The following is a 17,113-nucleotide window of genomic DNA, read 5'->3' as shown; positions in this document are numbered from 1 at the left end:
GCTCCCAACCCCCCATCTACAGCAGCCCCACTCCACAGTGAAAGGGACCCCACCCAAAACTGGGAAGAAGCAGTCAGAAGGGGGTTGTTGTTGCATTGTCTGCATGTCTCTGTGAATTTATTTCAAGGAAAGCCTCTTTTAAATTATTTCTAATTGAAGCTAATCACTTGTCTGTGAATAAACATCCACGGATATTGTTTTCATTTGGAGTTATTTAAATCACAAGTTTGTTATTTTGCAACACAGTATATCGCCGTTGAATGTATTTGCATACAGCGCTTTGTAAAACTATTTCTTCATCGTAAACTCGTCACATTTTGTCAAGTTACAGCCTAAAACTTTAATGCATGTTAGTTGGATTTTTTTTTTATTATAGACTACCACAAAGTAATACACAATTATCAAGTTGAAGGAAAAGCACACAGGATACTCGCATTTTCTTTGCAAATTTAAATGGGAAATGTGTGGGAGTGCATATGCAATCTGCCCCCAAGTCAGTACTTTGTAGAACTACCTCTGGCTTTTCTTTTTTATCACTACCAGCTTTGCATATCTAGAGAAATCTTTGCCCATTCTTTCAACAGATTAGAGTTAGACTGAAGGTAAATTGAATGGAGACAATATGAGGAGTTTTCAAGTCTTGTTACATATTCTCAGCTTGTTGGAGTTCCTGTGGTTTTAAGCCCTTGTCTTGCTGAATCTCCCCATTTCAAGCCTTTTGAACTCTGTAACAGATTTCCCTCTTTCAATCTCAATGCACCTTTCCATCAACTCTCACCATCTTCCCTGTCCGTGGTCAAGAAAAGCACTTCCACAGCATGATGCTTTCACCATGTTGCAAAGAAAGGATGATGTGATCAGGGTAAAAATAGTTTTGTACTTCTATAGGATTCATTAAACTTGAGCTGTATCCATACTCAGATTTAATTACACACTAATGTCCATAGGTAACTGGCTGCTGACTTTTGTTTATCATGGTTGGGATTATGGAGGACACACAAATGCACTCCACACTGTTCAGTTTTTACACTAATGTGCTCAAGTGTTTGTTTTTTTTAAACCGAGAAGCCCCTCCTGTTAACTTACACATTTAGGTTTAAACTACACTTTAAAACATACCATTCCACTTTTTGTGATTTCAAAATTGTATCAGCTTTCTGTATGACAATGTACATGAGTAATTAATCACAAAACAAACTGGAAAATACACAAACAAGATTAGAACGTATGACAGTTTTCATAAAGTTTAATGTGCGAACAAGAGATTGTTCCTCTGTTTAATGTATTTATAAAACAACAACAAAAACAGATCAATAACACATCAATATGGCTCCCCTGTGTTTAACATTGGCAATAGCTAATTAGAGCAAAATTAAGCTCCCGTAACTGCACATTTCCAATACTCTCACTTATTTTATTGTCATTTTGTCAAGTATATCTGAGAGGTTTTGTTTTTTTTACCAAGTTGAATTGCTTAGGTGCAGCCTACTTGTCAATGTTGTTTTCCACGCTGATATGTTAATCGTATTTCTGTGTATTTTTTTCTTCTGTGAAGACAACATGATGTGTGGCCGATGTACCGCATTCAGAAACACAGACGTCACATGTTGTGCAATCTCATCTACTGTTTTAAGTCATTTGCTGTCTTTTACTTTGAAGTGTGCCACTTTGAGTCCTTTGAAGAGGCAAAGCAGCCTCTGTGTTAGCTCTGAACTCAGAACTTGTCATCTAAACCTGAAACTTCCTGCGCCTCTAATGTGTCAGGCACAGCGGCAGACAACGTGTCCCAGCCCATTTATGTCTGAGCCATTTTTTTTTCTTTCTTACCAGTGAGGAAGTCAAAAAATTTCTCCTCAGCGAGTTATTTCTGAGAGTGTACTGCCAGCAGAGGTGATAAGACTCTGAATGTTGAAATTATTCAAGTTCGCCACATTAAAACACAATTTGCTTGGTGGCTTTTTACTTAATGGTACATGTCAACTAGGCGCTTTGTCTTCCATCTTCAGCCCGCTCCCCACACAAACAACCTCGTCATTTGTTTGTGCTTGTACAATATGCACTTTCACATCCCAATTTTACAGTTTCCATCCCGGTGTCATTTAATTATCTGTCCAAATCCTGGTTTGAAAAGGCTGTTTTTCACATAAATTGATTGCGAAACAACGTGACAAAGATGCAAAATGTTCCTGGTTTTCTTTTTTTTTTTTTTGGAAAGCTCAGCCCTCCTTCATGTCCCCCTCCTCCTGCCTGTACTGTCAACACCTCTTGATTTTAGCCACAGGTACAGCAGGGGCTCAGCAAATGAATTCAGCTCTCCCTGGGTTCATCCAAAGGTAACACATTTGAAGCCCAGAACCACCCGAGGGATACACTTCCCTCACTATTACGTGTATTCTGACACCACTTTAATGTGATGAGTTGAATGTAACTATATATAACAAATACCAGACACGGTTTGGAAGACTTATGTGGAAATTAATTCAAGCATTGTGTCTGTCAGTATGTCTTCACACTTCCAGCTGCAGGGAAAAGTTGCTGGTAAATGAACTCTTAATGATTACTGAGCAGCAGCAGCGGCTCAGGTGGTAAACAAATCATTTGTCAGGCATAGCGGCAGAGTGATGACACCTGGGAAATATCCAAAACAGCTTCTGGATGCAGTTTGCAGGTGTCCTTCAGCTAGCGTAGATGTGTACTAGTGTTGTTATTCAGACCGGTTGGGTGATTGTGCCATTGCTGGGATCATAAGCATAATGCAACACTGCATTGCATAATTCATCAGGGAACAGAGAAATAAAAGAAATGAGACTTGTTTGGTCTTGCAGAAAGCTCAACAGTTGTCTATGATGTTATTTGTTAGATGTAAACAAGAACCTGAAGTTTGACTCAGTACTCAAAGTTTTGAGAACTGAGTGTCCAAATGTCATGTACTTGAGTAAAACTAAAGTCTTTAGTTCTTTGATATTCAGTTTTAAATGATGGCTTGAAAATAGATGCACCATGCTTTTTATTAATCTAACTAATCTGTGTGTTCCCTTAAAAAACAGTTTTTGTTATTTTACAATTGAGCTCATTTCCTGTCCGTGTGTTAAGTTACAGATGCTGTTATAAGGGACAGCTGAGAAGAGAGAAGCTAAAATAGTTTTCAATCAAATTGTATGATGTTTAAAGCAAAACGCTTAGTTTATGAAGCAGGAGAAAAAAAAAATTCTGTAAAATTTAGCTAGAACTGAATTTAAATGTGTTATGAGTCAAATTATCAATGAGGTGCACGAAGACAAAGCCTAGTAGAGTTTGCAAATATCTAATTGTAAATCGGTACAGCATAAAAACAAGAAGAAAAGCATTTGTTTTATTTGAATAGGATAATCACAGATGAACTAAAACCAGGATTTACATGAAGATGCCCAGTGAAAGGCAAGGTGCACTTACAAATGCATTTTTTTTTTCAAATGCATTTGTTAAAGGCATTCAGCAACTTCACTGCAGCTCATTTGGTTTTTCAATCACCTCATTCCAGTAGTTCTGAAAAAAACTAAGGTCTTTCCAAACCCAAAACAGTCCGTCTCAACAACAAATACAATAAATGTCAGATTTTAACTGTAAAAGTAAAACTCATTTAATTGAAGCACATCATATTTTATCTGGGCAACTGGTCATGTGGTTTAAAAAACTGGTTTTCAGTGAATATTTAAATTTTTTAGCGGAACTATTACATATCCAAAAATAGCCTCAATGAAAGTGTCCTTATCAGCAAATTCTACCTTCACATATAAGGTAGACCTGGCTGGGTGTATGTATTTTGCTATCTCTCTCTCGCCTTGTTGGTGGGATTATTGCTGCTATTAACTTTCTTTCCCATAGAAATAATTTCAGAGCTTCTGTGTTGTTTCTGCATCTCCTTCCTGTCTCTTCACAGTCACAATTTGCTTACTCAGGAGAAGGAAATGTTGCAAAGTCAACCACTCAATGCAATAGTCTCAGCTTCTTTAAATAGATAACTTCTCACCAGTTGGCAGTAAATTAACACTTGACTTTGACTGTACTGTTTTGTACTGTACTGTAATGGACTGGATGTGAACTAATGGGATTCTGTAACTGACATGTAGAACTAATATTAATTGGGTCTGAGATAATGCAACTGATAATATTTTCTGCCTATCGGTGCTATATAAAAAGCTTAATTGTTTGAAGTCAAAGGTAAGCGACTGCTGTAGGCACAAAAGTCCACATTAACATACTTATGCTGGAACCATGATGTTGTTTTTTTGAATATAATGAGTATATACATTTTTTCAGTTTGATCTGGTTCCCTCATCTAAGAATGAAGCAGATTCTAGCTACCAACAGGAATGCTCATCGCTCCTCATAGCTAGTATTTGTATCCCTAATTACTGAATGCACACCTGGCCAAGTGCACTTTCTTTGGAGGGTGCTTGGTAACCTTTTTTGATAGACTGAAAGAAAAGGTCAGAGGGGTCAAAGAGGAGGATGGGTGAAAAGACAAAATGTCTTCCCCAGTTTTCACAAAGAATGCTGCACAGTTGGACTATGTTGAAATGACACTGAAAAGCCTCATTGTCGTATTCTTAGGTTTACTCCTTAGGTTTCACAATGTAAAGTTACTAACTACAAAACTATTTACACAAAAACAATATGGTGACCTGGCAAAGTAAAGCCTGAAGTGTGAGAAATTTGTTATATATGGATCTTAAAAAGGGATATAAGGAAATTAAGAAATGCTTGAAAAATAATGCCAGTTGGATCTTAAGAGCGCTGTGCACACAGGAACATTTTTATTTAAATTAACTAATGCAGTTTATTGGAGATGCATTGTTTCAGGGAGTTATAGCCCCTCTTCTAACCCAACCCTCAGTCTTCTGCTTTGTTTTTTTTATGTATTTCCAATAGCATCACAGATTTGGCGTAATTACTACAGAACACTACTTCTCAGGTGGAGGTAAAAGGTCTACTTGCGGATTTTGGGTTGAGTTTTCAAGCATGTACAAAATACATGCAAATCAAATTAACCATTGGCTCTAATGTTATGTAAAGCTAATAAGTACAAGAAGCCACATCAGATGTTGAGTTCAAGTACAGTGATTATGGCTTCAATCAAAGAAGTTCAAAGGTGCATCTTATCACTGCAATATTGCTATACTTTAGACATGTGGTGGCCATATTGGATTTTGTGGTCTGGGTGGGTAAGAAATGTCCACCATTGCCACTTGGAGATCTGTTATCAAGAAATGTGGTTCATATTTCCAACTTTGATAATTATGACCTCACTGTCCAATCCCCTCCCCCCCCGCCACAGACATCAATCAAACATGCAGAAGCAGTGAATAATAATGCATGTTATTGGTTTAGTACAGCAAAAGACGGAAAGGGAAACATCTTTAAAACTTGTTCAACTTTTAAAATGCCTGTCATAGTTGCATAAACATAAAAAAATTAGGTTGTGTCAATTAAGAAATTTTTTAAAAGATGCTGCATTTACAATAAAATATTTACAGAAACAGAGACTCCCTTTTTAAAAGACTGGTCCAAAATGTTTGTTTTCTGTCCTGAGAAGGAGAATTGTGTCCACTCACTCCTTCCGATCCAGTATAATCCTTGTAACTCCGTGTGCACTTGGGTGTTAATAATAGGCTTTTTGGAGACCCATGTCAGATGGGATGAGTTACTTTCCTGCCTTAACTGCATGCTTCAGTGGGGTGGGGGAGTTAATGTGCTGGTGAAAGACATGCTTGTGTATGTTTTTAGGGGTTAGGGGTGCAAGCTACTCTACCAAATAGTTAATCTTGTTATTTTTGCATCACAGGCATGCATGACAAAAGTTCAGGTGCTATTGTATGAGCTGTTCTCCAGCAGGATGCTTCTGCACTTCTTCCTCCTCAGAGATGTCCCAGAATGTTCTGAACACTCGATTGGCCTCTAAAGTGTTGGTAGGCAGGTGCTGTGTGGTAGATTAAAAAAAGAAAACAACGATAAATCATTGAAGGAAGAGACATGGATGGAAATAGAGTTGGAGTTGCTCTTGTTTCTAAGGTAACTGTCGACGGGGAGGTACCAGTGGTGGAAGCGGAGAGAAAACAAACCTCCCCGCTCCGATGGCAACAGCACAGCAATTGGTTCTCGTTTCCTGCGAGGACAGGAAGAAAAAAATCCATAACAAGGTCCCCTAGTAGCCCAGGAGAGGCAGTTCGATGTTGCATCAGAAAGCAAGAGGCAGGGCAAAATGTACACACACACACACACACACACACACACTCACGCACACACGCACTCACCCCATCACATGCTCCACTTCACTGTGTAGCAGCCCCTCCCACTTAGTAGCTCTCCCACTCTCCCGCCAAAACATCTACAGCACGTGAAACCTGCCTGGAAACCGAAGTGAAACTTCCGCCTTCCTCCGATTGGCTGAGCTCCCTAGCAACCGCGTATGCCTCGGCAGCCAGTCAGGCGCGTCGAGAAAGGCACACTGACCCAATGAAACAGATTATTCAGAGGCGCGGGCAGGCACACTGACCTGGTAACAGTCAGGAGAAGAAGTCAGGGAGATGCTGCAAGGGGGAGAAGAAAAGAGCCCTGCGATTGGCCCAGTGATTTTTCCTTTCTTCCCATTGGTTCAGCGACTACATCTTTGCAGTCATTCATATATTTCTCTGGCTGCATCAGCAGCAGCTCTGATGATTCCTCCACCCTAAGCCACTTGGTTCAACTTCCAGAGAGGCCACCCTGCCCTCAAGGAAATCCACGCCGAAGGTCAACGCAAAGATTGCTGTGCTGAAAAGGGATTGGTTCAGACGCACAGGAGCAGAAGAAGATCCTAGTAACAAGTCTACCTCATCATGTCAGAGCAGGATTAAAGTCTGCGAGCAACAGCTTGCCGAACAACACAAGTGCTCCTCCTGTTTTCGCTGCTGATATGCTTGTTATTGTCTCGTTTGTGGTGAACAAGAGCCAGTGAAAGATGTAGTTAGCTTCTCTCTTAATAATGCAGACAGGGACTCCAAGCAAGCTGCTAGACACACATTAGGAAATAAGTTAGCTTTGTTTTGAATAATAAAAAACAAACAAACTTTAAGACAGCTTGGACAAGACTTGCTGAACCTTTTTAAACATTCCAAACTGCTTGTCCCAGTGGAGAGGGGAACTAATGTCAATACCCCCCAGGATCAGGAGTTCACTTTGAATAGTTAATGAGGTAGAGGGGTGGGGTAGGTTTCAAATAGTTCTGCGAATCGAGCATGCCATGCATACAGCCTAATTTAATATAACTGCAGGCCAAAACTCGCTCAGGCAGGAACATTATACCGTGATGATTAGTAAAAACAACATTAGCATCCAGCAGAGAAATCGCTCGAAGCACCCACACAAATTAGTTTTTGAGGGTTGTGGATAACGCAATCAATAAAAGAGAATTTTAAAAATCCTTTTTTCTTAAATAAACACTTCACTTAAGTTGCTTCTTCAAGACACCCTTTTTTATTTACAATTATTTTCAGCTAATGGGTGCTTTCATGTTCTTCATCACTGGTGATAGACAGAACCTGCGAACCACGTTTTGCACATGTCACACCTTTGTTATGCACAAATTTAGAGTACACACGAGTGAAAGAGACATAAGAAACAGTTAGAGAGGAAGTTGGGGGTTTTGCTGCACTAACTTGACAGTTTGCCTGGTGTATCCTCTTGGAACAAGTGTGATTTCACCTTGACAGCTCTGCAGAGCCACTCACCTCAGTGGGGGAGCAGAACGAACACAGGATGTGCTGAACACACAGGTGAATTTAAACAGATGCTGTTAGGCACATGTCAGACACATGTACAGCTTCCGTCTGGACACACCCATAAACAAAATGTATCTTGCTACAATGTACAGGGAAGAAGAGGTACAAAAAACTCTCTAGAGCACATTGATAGAGAACTGCTACAAAGAGTGGGACCTAGGGGTCAACAGGTCTTCATAAGGGCAATTTACTTCCTCACCAGGGGAGCATAACTGTGCTGAAGTCATAGTGCCGTAAATACCTTTAAAGTAGACCAAAGTGTCACTTTTTTTTTATCTTTGAACTTCACCATACTTGTTTAAAACTGGGGTTGTTACTTGAAAGTGACATTTTTCTCTTTTTGTAACATCTGAAGAAAACATACTGAATAATATCATAGTTATTGCTCCTGCAGTAAGTTGCTCCGGATAAATCATTAAGCCATTGAAGGTTTGGGTGAGGCAATAATCAGCAGCGGCAGCTCTTTAGATTTGAACAGTATCTCTTTAATGAAAGAAGAAAGACGGTTCAGGCCTCTCCGGGTCAAGATGTTTTCCCTCTTAACTTGACAAGCAGGATGGACTATAATCACCTGGCTCTACTCCACTGGTTAAATAGACAGATGGTGTAGCCAATACGTTTCTGACAGGAGCTTCCCAGATGGTTCTGTGTACCATGTCAGTTGACATTACCGTACACTGAATAAATTTATGTACTCAGTATGCAAATAAATCAGACACCAATTGAAGTGCTAAGCTAACTGTTTGCTGTTTAATACCACATGTTCTTGTGTAAACTATACAGAGGCTTTCTTATCCCTGGAACTTTGTGACCCTTTAAGACCGCCAATTGTCCATTTATTTCACTGTAATTTTACATGCAATGTTTTTGACATTTTTAATAAAGACAAATCTGAGTAGTGTGGCATGTTTTTGTGGGAAGTTTCAAGCTTAAGTTGGGATTTTGCAGAACAATCTTTTACTACAAATATATCTGAAGGTTTTGAATATGTCTTTACTGGTTTACTACATCTATAGAATGATTTTTTTGCTCATTCTTCTTTGGAAAAAAGTTTAAGTTATTTCTGATTTGATGGAGAACATCCATGGATGTCCATTTTCAAGTTTTATCACAAATTCCCAGTTGTGTTTAGGTCTTGGCTACAGCATTTTAAAACATGAATATATAAGAATCATTATATTGCAGCTGTTGTTGTACATTTAGTATCATTGTCCTGCTAAAAAGTGAACCTCAGTTAAAGTCTCCATGATGCTGCACCACAGTGATTGTTCTTATGGTGTCTTCTCTGACTAATGCTGTTATGGCTTTGCCTGTTTACACCTTTAACAAAAAAATCTGCAGTAATAATGACAATAAAATCCACTAATTACAATCTTGTTTGGGCTGTATCAGAGTAAATAGGACGGAACATGCAAACAAAAAAGAGAAGAAAAAGGAAAAAAAAAAGAAAAAACAAGACAAAAACCCACAAGGTTTTGTTTTGAAGAATATGTAAGTGTCTTTCCTTTGGAGGATTCTTCAGATTCACTGTAACACAGACTGCTACAGGAGATTCTTCTTGCCCAAAGCCATCAGCATCTGCAGCTCTTTGAAGAACCTTAAATAATATGAGTTACAACTTTTAATTTTCCTGTGGGATCAATGAAGGATGTTTTAATTGAATTGGAACAATTAAATGATGTTCCTTTCAGTTTATGCTAAAGCACTGTTTATGGTCTACCAGTTCAGAGTCTCTAATATCCAATAAAGTTTGTGGTTTTAAACTGATAAAATGTAGAAACAAATGCCCTTGCAAGGAAATTTCACTCTCAGTACAAATCTGCATGTCTCAGCAGGCTTCTCTCCACTTTAAAATTACAAAAGCAAAGCGTGCACTGGTGAAACATCTATGCTTTTCCTTCATAGACATGCATGATTTGACTTAGTGACTGAACGCTGCGCATGTGCTGTTTGCTCTGATTTGAGTTGACTTTGTTCCCCAAAATGAATTGCTGATAAGACTCCCACAAGTTTCTACTAGCTGGAGGAATTATAAGATCACATCTATTTCACTCTTAGCAGAAGAAAGGTTTTGAAAGTGGTTCATTTTCTAAACCCAAAAAGTGTGCTTCTGTCATGTACCTTGCATCAAAGTAGAAACCTCAATGCAGACAAAATGTCAGAACCCAAGAAACATTGCAGAAATTGCTGAAACAATGTCTGCATAAAACTTATTTTCTTCACGACAGTCTTCTAAATTGCTGAAAGGGGTTGGCAGCATTGAGCTTCTTCTTTGCCAAAGCCCCATTAACGTCAGAGGGGGATGACTTTAAGACAAACAACCCTTGAGGGCCTGTCCAAATAGCCCGCAGCACTGATGACTAACCTGATTTAAAGGTCCATTTTAAGGGATCGTAAATCCTCCTATTCAATATGAGTCTCCATCTTTCACTTCTCCGAGGCTTGTATGTGTCATGATTTTTGCGGAATTTTATGTTTCGCATTACATCATCCCTCACCCCATGCTATCAGGATTTACATATCCTGTGCAGAAGAGCTGGCCTCATCCATGAAATGACCTATTCAACATTTTTTTTTTTTTTTTGTTCAGCATCGGGAATCTTCTCTGCTGTCAGCGTGAAGCTAATTGGATACAGCAGACGACCAAGCTTTGCTTCACAGTGAGGAGGAATAATTCCTGGAAATAAAACATAAAGGTATGATTACCGTGAAAACAGTGTTGCATTCAGCTTTTGCTCCAGAAAGGAGTGGTGGAGACAGCGGGGAAATGAAATTAAAGATGTCAGACAGGCCTGTGAATAGACTTGAAACAGAGACACGCTGATCAGGATGTCGAATTTTCATGTAAATTTTTACTTTAGTGGGAAACACCACTCGTCGGACATTCATTGATATTAAAAATATTTCCCCAAATCACCCCAGAACTGCTAAGCCTTGTTCTGATCAGCCTGACACCCGGCTGTCATAATGGTAGAATGAAAAACGTAATGTATTCCACATGGAAAGGGAATATTAAATCATACATGCGCTTGAGAACTTGCCAACTTTAATTGTGCCTCATTTATTCGCTCTGCCTTGACCTACATAGAAACTTCTTGAAAAATCATTAAACCAAATCGATTAGGAGGCATGAATACCCTACAATACTTTCAGGAAATCAACTCTCTCCCATGGTTTAGGGTTGCATCCAGTAAAATTGGAGGAGCCGCTGTGCCTTTCTTTGAACTCTCTAACACGTCTGCAGGTTTCAGGGCAGCCTCGGTTAGTCTCAGGGGGGGTCTGTGTCTCTGAGGGATCTCCAGTCAGGAATGCCTTGAGGTGCACACCCTCTGATCTATCAGCTCCCTTTAAAGATCTAAGGACAGACTCTGCCCACTTCGTCGCTCGCAAAGAACCCCAGAAATCACACAGTTCCACACATCGCACATGCACCTAAAGCCCAGATTTCTACCGTCTTCCCTCTAAGGAGGGAAACGACTGGAGCCAAATGAATGCTGGGCATGTTCTGAATAATTTTAAGGTTGTCTTAATTAGTCTTTCGTCATGCAAAAGCTCAGTCAGTACACATGTAGAGTCATAATGCAGAGCATTTTGACAAACACCCACCATGCTTCACACCTCAGATGTTGGAATTTGCTGAATGCAGTTTTGTACCCCTTAGCGGCAGCTTTGCTAACATTTGTCAATCAGTGTTAAGAAATGATTTAGTTTACCACAGAGGAATTTTATGCTCGTGAAAGTCTATTTTCTGGTCAATTTGGAGAAGAGGAGGAGGAGGAGGAGGAGGAAGCTGCATGACTGAGCTCCAAATTAAATTTTGTCTCTTTACATTGGCTTGCTTCCTTGTTTCCCAGGGGCGTTGGGAGCCTTCTCCAGCATTTGGTCCCAGCACATGGGCTGCAGATGTAAGTGACAGGATTGGTGATATCGCAACACTAGTTGCATCATTTTAACAGATGCAGCTCCGTATCAGGTTGAGTTTGATAAACACACCTGTGGCCAGGACCACCTGCTTTTTATTGCACCCTGAAGTCAGTGTGAATAATGAGCTGCTTAGAAAATCACCGTGTGCTGGGGAGGATTGGCTTTGCCACACTTCCAATAGCTGCATCTAAAAGCAGACATCATCATAGGCAATCATAGAAGCAAAAATTGTAACAAAGGGTTTTTAGTTTGGCACTAACGCGAGTCTGTGTTCACATGAACATTTTGCAAAACAAGATTTTTTTGCTTCATTTGTACATTCCATTCGCCGCAGTATTTTAAAACCAAACTTCAAAGTGGATTTAGCAAAACTTCAATTATTGTCTATCCATGTGGACTGAGGGCCTGAACTGCACACGGAGAACAAAGAGACTGGTATAAAAACTCTGAATCCCAGAATGCACTGCATTAACCTACTTTAAGTTTCTAGGAGGAGGAGTGTGGAATAGGTGACATCATGTTTTAGCCAAACCTTTAAAAAAGAGGAAGGCTTCTGTGACTTGCGTGAGATCCTTTTCTCATCTGTAAAGAAAATAACGACTTCTTTGAAGAAAGCTTGGATCCACGACATCCAAGATTTCTTGGATCGCATGGCAGACACATTCAGTCTACCATTTTGGTAACTGATAACTGCATTCTGGCTAAAGATAAGCGTAACCCTTGTTTTTTCTAAACTTCTGCAGAAAAGGAATCCTACCATATTTAGATTCTGCCTAAAATGAGATGCTGTCTTCCCTGTCCTGACAGAACACAGCTCCACCCATGCTGCCAGTGTGTGCCAGTCCCAGAACACTTTACCCAAGCTGATCAACATTTTTCTGCCACTGAAAAGGCTTCCCTTTGTTTATCCTCCACAAAACTAAGTCACTGACTAATTAACTTTCTCCTTGTTTATTCAATCAGCAAAACACACCGCAACCCTCTGAACCTGTCATTCCAGCTGCTAATAGTTAAAGCTAAATGCTTTGTTGATGCTAATGGAAGCCATGGTGCTTCACCATTTGCATAGTAGCTTTTATGTTGGTGCCATGATCGGCTGTAGCAGACTATACTCCTAAATACATTAATGCTGGTATTGACAGTGCACATTCTGATAATCAGGGGGTATATTGAGTTTGTTACTTTGATCTAAATTTCTCTCTTGTCAACAATTGCCTTAGACACTTATTAATAGCTATAATTCCTTCCTGTACTTGAAACCGCAAAAGTGAAGTTGTTCCTGTTTTTAAATGCATGTTTTCATTAAAAAAATGTGTCATTTTAAAAATATATGTCTTGGGTAGAGTAACTCAAGCCTGAGGTTTTTTTTTCACATGCCCTGTCCAAGCCAAGACAGATATTTTTTTAAAAATCCCCTATGTATGTCTGAAAAAATAACAAAAAAGAAAATGCATTCAAAATTGTTGATCCGTGAAAAACACTTCCCAAATTGCACATGAAGCAAAAATTAGTTGTTTGTGGTGTATCCATGTTGATATCCAGAGTTAATTAAAACATAAGAGAGGCTTTATATTGTTACATGTGTTATGTATTACAGCTCCCTGGAGCCAAAGTTATTGTTGTAGTTTATATGACTGAGAGGAAACTGTAAACTGTAAGTATCAAAGGAAACATGAGCTGCAAATGTGGAAGGATTTAAACATTTTTTAGTTTAACACACTGGGGATCAGAATTTCATTTTGTTCATGTTAATGTAATCACACTGTACTAGCATGGCATTTTTATTTTGATCGGAATCCAATAGACTGTTCTGACAGTCTAACAGATTTTCTATTTTTTTTTTCTAAAACAGAGTAAAGAAATAGCTCAGAGTTGAGTGGCCGTAACTTCAGCAACCCACTAATAAGAATTCTTGGTTGAGGCAGAATTAATCTAAAATATACAAGTTCATGCTAAGTATTTAACATTTTTTTCCAGAAAGTTTTTTTTTTTTTTTTTTTAATGTAGCATAATTTTGACCCATTAACTTAGTCTAATGTTTTATCAGGTCGAGAATACACAATTTCCAGGTGAAGTACATTTACAGATGTCTTAACAAGACACTTCTTGTCAAGGAAATGTTAGTTCTTCTTAGGGTTTTTGCAGTTTTTCCCCAGTAGTAAGGTGGCAATTTAGTTCCCCTTTTATTTCTGGCTGCAGGATAAATTTAGCTCCTAACATTCAAAACTGAGAATATGAAAGCAAACTTTAAAAAATGTGTGACATAGTGGCTCTGCATGATTAATTTTGTCATGATTCTCGTCATCTGATTGGTTGTTTCAGCACTTAATAGCTTATCTGTAGTGTGTGGTTTAACCTGTCTGCACGCATGCAATGACTCAACTGCAGCCATGGGAAATGCAAATGTTTAGGATGGGTAGAAACAGTACTAGTGAAAGATCTTTACACCAACAACTAGCTGGAAAATCTAAGAAGGGTGGCATGATGCAACAACCAAAGATTGTTTTGAATAAAAGCAAGTCAAAGATCTTTCAAAAAGCCCACAGGAAATTGTGTTAATGGAAAAAAATGGCTTAACTCCTTCAACAAGAAGATGGACAAGGTCCTATTTCTGTAAAAGAGGAAATGAGGAAATACCAACAAAATAACGTGTGAAATTCTATTTGATTTAAAACAGTTACCAAGTGTTGTTTAGGCCTATCATTGCACAAATAAAGGAAATTTGGCAAATGAGAGGGGAGTGCAGATAGGCAAATTACAAGTTTCAAGATTTTGATTAGTGTTATTATATCTGCCAGAGAGACTAAAAAGACTTTGTAAAACAACAACAACAAAAAAACATAGATTATAACTGGCTTTCTTGCATCGGATTTCTCCAGTGCAATATGAAGTTTTTTACAGTCTCTGAAAAATTTTCTTCCAGGATTCCCATATATTTAACTCCATCCATTTACCACTCAACTCTAACCAGCGTCCTTGTTTCTGTTGAAAAAAGTGTTTCTACAGCATAATATTGGCGCTTCCTTATTCCATGATGGTGATAGTGTATTGAGAGCGATGAAGGTTGTGGGTTTTTTGTTTGGGCCAAAAAGTTATGAATTCATAAAATTTAACTGGAATAGCATCCTCCACATGCATACTGTGTTCCCTACATAAAATGGGACACCTTGCAAATGTTATTTTTTTATGGCTTTCTTTCAACAACATTTTTTTTCTGTGCCATTTTTCCATAAAGTCCAGATCTTTAGAATGTACAACTCTTGGTTGTCCCACCTGCAACCCTCACAAATTTACCATGGACCTCCTATTCTATTCCCTGGTAGTGATGCATTAGTGCCAAATCTTTGCCATTTTATGACAATGGATTTAAAAGGGCTCTTTGAGATGTTAAAAGCTTGGAATGTTGTTTAATGATGTCGCCTGTCTTTAAATTTTTCTGCAACTTCATCCATGACCTGCCTTGTCTGTTCCTTGTTGTTCATGATGCTGTTTGTTAGCTAATTTTTGCTGACAGATATGTGAGACCTTTACAGTTGGGCCTTTACTGATACTAAAATATACCTACAGTCACTCTATTGTTTGTTTAAACAACTTCTGAAGCCAATTGACTGTACTGGATTTTGTTTACTGGCATCAAATTAAGGGTCAACTGAATATTGCCCCTTATGTGGTGCTTTGAGACACAGTGTGGTATGTCTGAAAGCAAACCACACTTTTCAGATTTTGGTTGTGGCAAAACTGCGAAACCCATGTACCATCATCTTTCCATTCAACAAAGTAGTTAATACTTTGTGTTGTTCTGCCACGTAAGATAAATTAAAGGGTGTGAATTTTAAATGAGACAAAATTGGAAAAATGTTCAAAGGATATGAATAGTCTGTCAAGGCATAATTTGAAAGTTTTAATAAAACCCAAAAGAGAAGTGGGAGTTAGGAGAGAGGTGTAACTCTGAGATTAGTTTTTTAAGGGCAATCCTTCTAGTTGATTTTAAGAATTACGGATTAAAAGCTGTGTTACCTGCACTACAGAAAATGTAAAAGCATCACCAAAAACAATTATTTATCTTGACCTTGGATTTTAGTGCAGAATTTCACATCCATCCAATAATGATAAAAATGCATAAAGGGTACAGATCAGTATCTCAAAGTTTGAAGGTAAAATTGCAGGTTCTGTTGATTTGTAAGAAGTTGTTTTAATATTTAAAAAGGCCCAATGTTGGTAGAAATATTTCCAATAAGTCTGAGATGTCTGCTACTTAATAATTTAACATACCAGGCAAATTTCAGTAATGGCTGGAAACTGAGCAGCATGCTCTGAACATTTCTTTGCAAGTCAAACATGCATCATCGTTAAGCGCTCTCACACCTTCGCGTGCCTTCAACTGAGTTTGAAAAACGGATATGGCTCTGACTACTTAAAAAAATATGAGCAGATTCTGGCACCATGGACAGGAAGATCCATAGGTGTTTGTCACAGCCACTCTCCACAACTCTTCCAGACAGAGTCTCAGGGGAGGCAGAAATTGATGTGCTTAGGAGAGTCTGAAGAGAGGCTACTGTCAGCATGATTGCTTCTGCTTTTACAAAAGCAGGGAGGAAAGGGAAGTAGAGAACAGATCTTGGTGCTGCACAACACAGTTAATTCCTGCTGTACCCTATATACCGAGAGATATAGGTGTTCCTGAAGCAAAATTTGAAAACAGGAACAGTTTTGCCCACAAAAAAAAACAAAAAAAAAAACAGAACAACATAAAACTAGTTACTTTTAACTTTTGACCAAAGCCATAAAAATGTTCACTCACTGATGGGTAAAATTATTTAGCAGACAAAAGAGCATCAATTAGTTTTTGTGTAGTGGATTAAAGAATAATAAAGATTTTGAAATTAAATATTAAAGATGTTTATTTTCTCAATTTGCCAGCATTATAGTGACAGAGACTTCAAAAGTGAAACATGAGACCACTTGATAGAATGTGTAAAACAAAGGACAACATACTGCTTGAACAAGATCGTCTCTTTTTGTGACGCAACTGTTGATTTGTGGTCAATAGTTAAGCAAAATACAATAAGTTAGTTTGCAAAGAATTCAGACAATCAAATATATTATTTCAAACATAAAAATCTACTTCATTCAAATTGTGTTTTCTGTAATTTTACAAGTCAGACAATGTAAATCAGAATACGGGTTTAAATCAAGCAGTACACAAGCTCATACAGTGCTTTATAAACATCATAGTGATGGGAAAAAGCTTTAACATCAATGAATTGCATGCTGTGAACAAATTATATACGCTCTCTTGTACCCACCGGCATTCATTGCAGTTCTTAGCAGCATAACGGTTCCTGGCACGGATCAAAGTAAACATAGATAAATTATGTTTGATTTGATCA

The 17,113-nt window shown here is 38.5% G+C and overlaps 1 long non-coding RNA gene across 3 annotated transcripts; it reads right to left on the bottom strand.

Annotated features, from left to right (window-relative positions):
* Nucleotides 1–3,336: 3,336 nt before the first annotated feature.
* LOC116733733 (uncharacterized) lies at nt 3,337–6,938 on the bottom strand. Of its 3 annotated transcripts, none has more exons than XR_004342100.1 (3): nt 6,294–6,938; nt 6,074–6,145; nt 3,337–5,959 (listed from the first exon to the last, which is right to left on the bottom strand). It is a non-coding gene; the product is annotated as an uncharacterized LOC116733733 (long non-coding RNA). The 3 variants fall into 3 exon arrangements; XR_004342099.1 differs by having other exon boundaries at nt 6,536–6,938; XR_004342098.1 differs by having other exon boundaries at nt 3,337–6,145.
* Between the last annotated feature and the right edge of the window lie 10,175 nt (nt 6,939–17,113).

This window comes from Xiphophorus hellerii, chromosome 15 (genome assembly GCF_003331165.1).
Source record: "Xiphophorus hellerii strain 12219 chromosome 15, Xiphophorus_hellerii-4.1, whole genome shotgun sequence".
NCBI lineage: Eukaryota > Metazoa > Chordata > Actinopteri > Cyprinodontiformes > Poeciliidae > Xiphophorus > Xiphophorus hellerii.
This window is presented reverse-complemented; position numbering and strand designations above follow the sequence as displayed.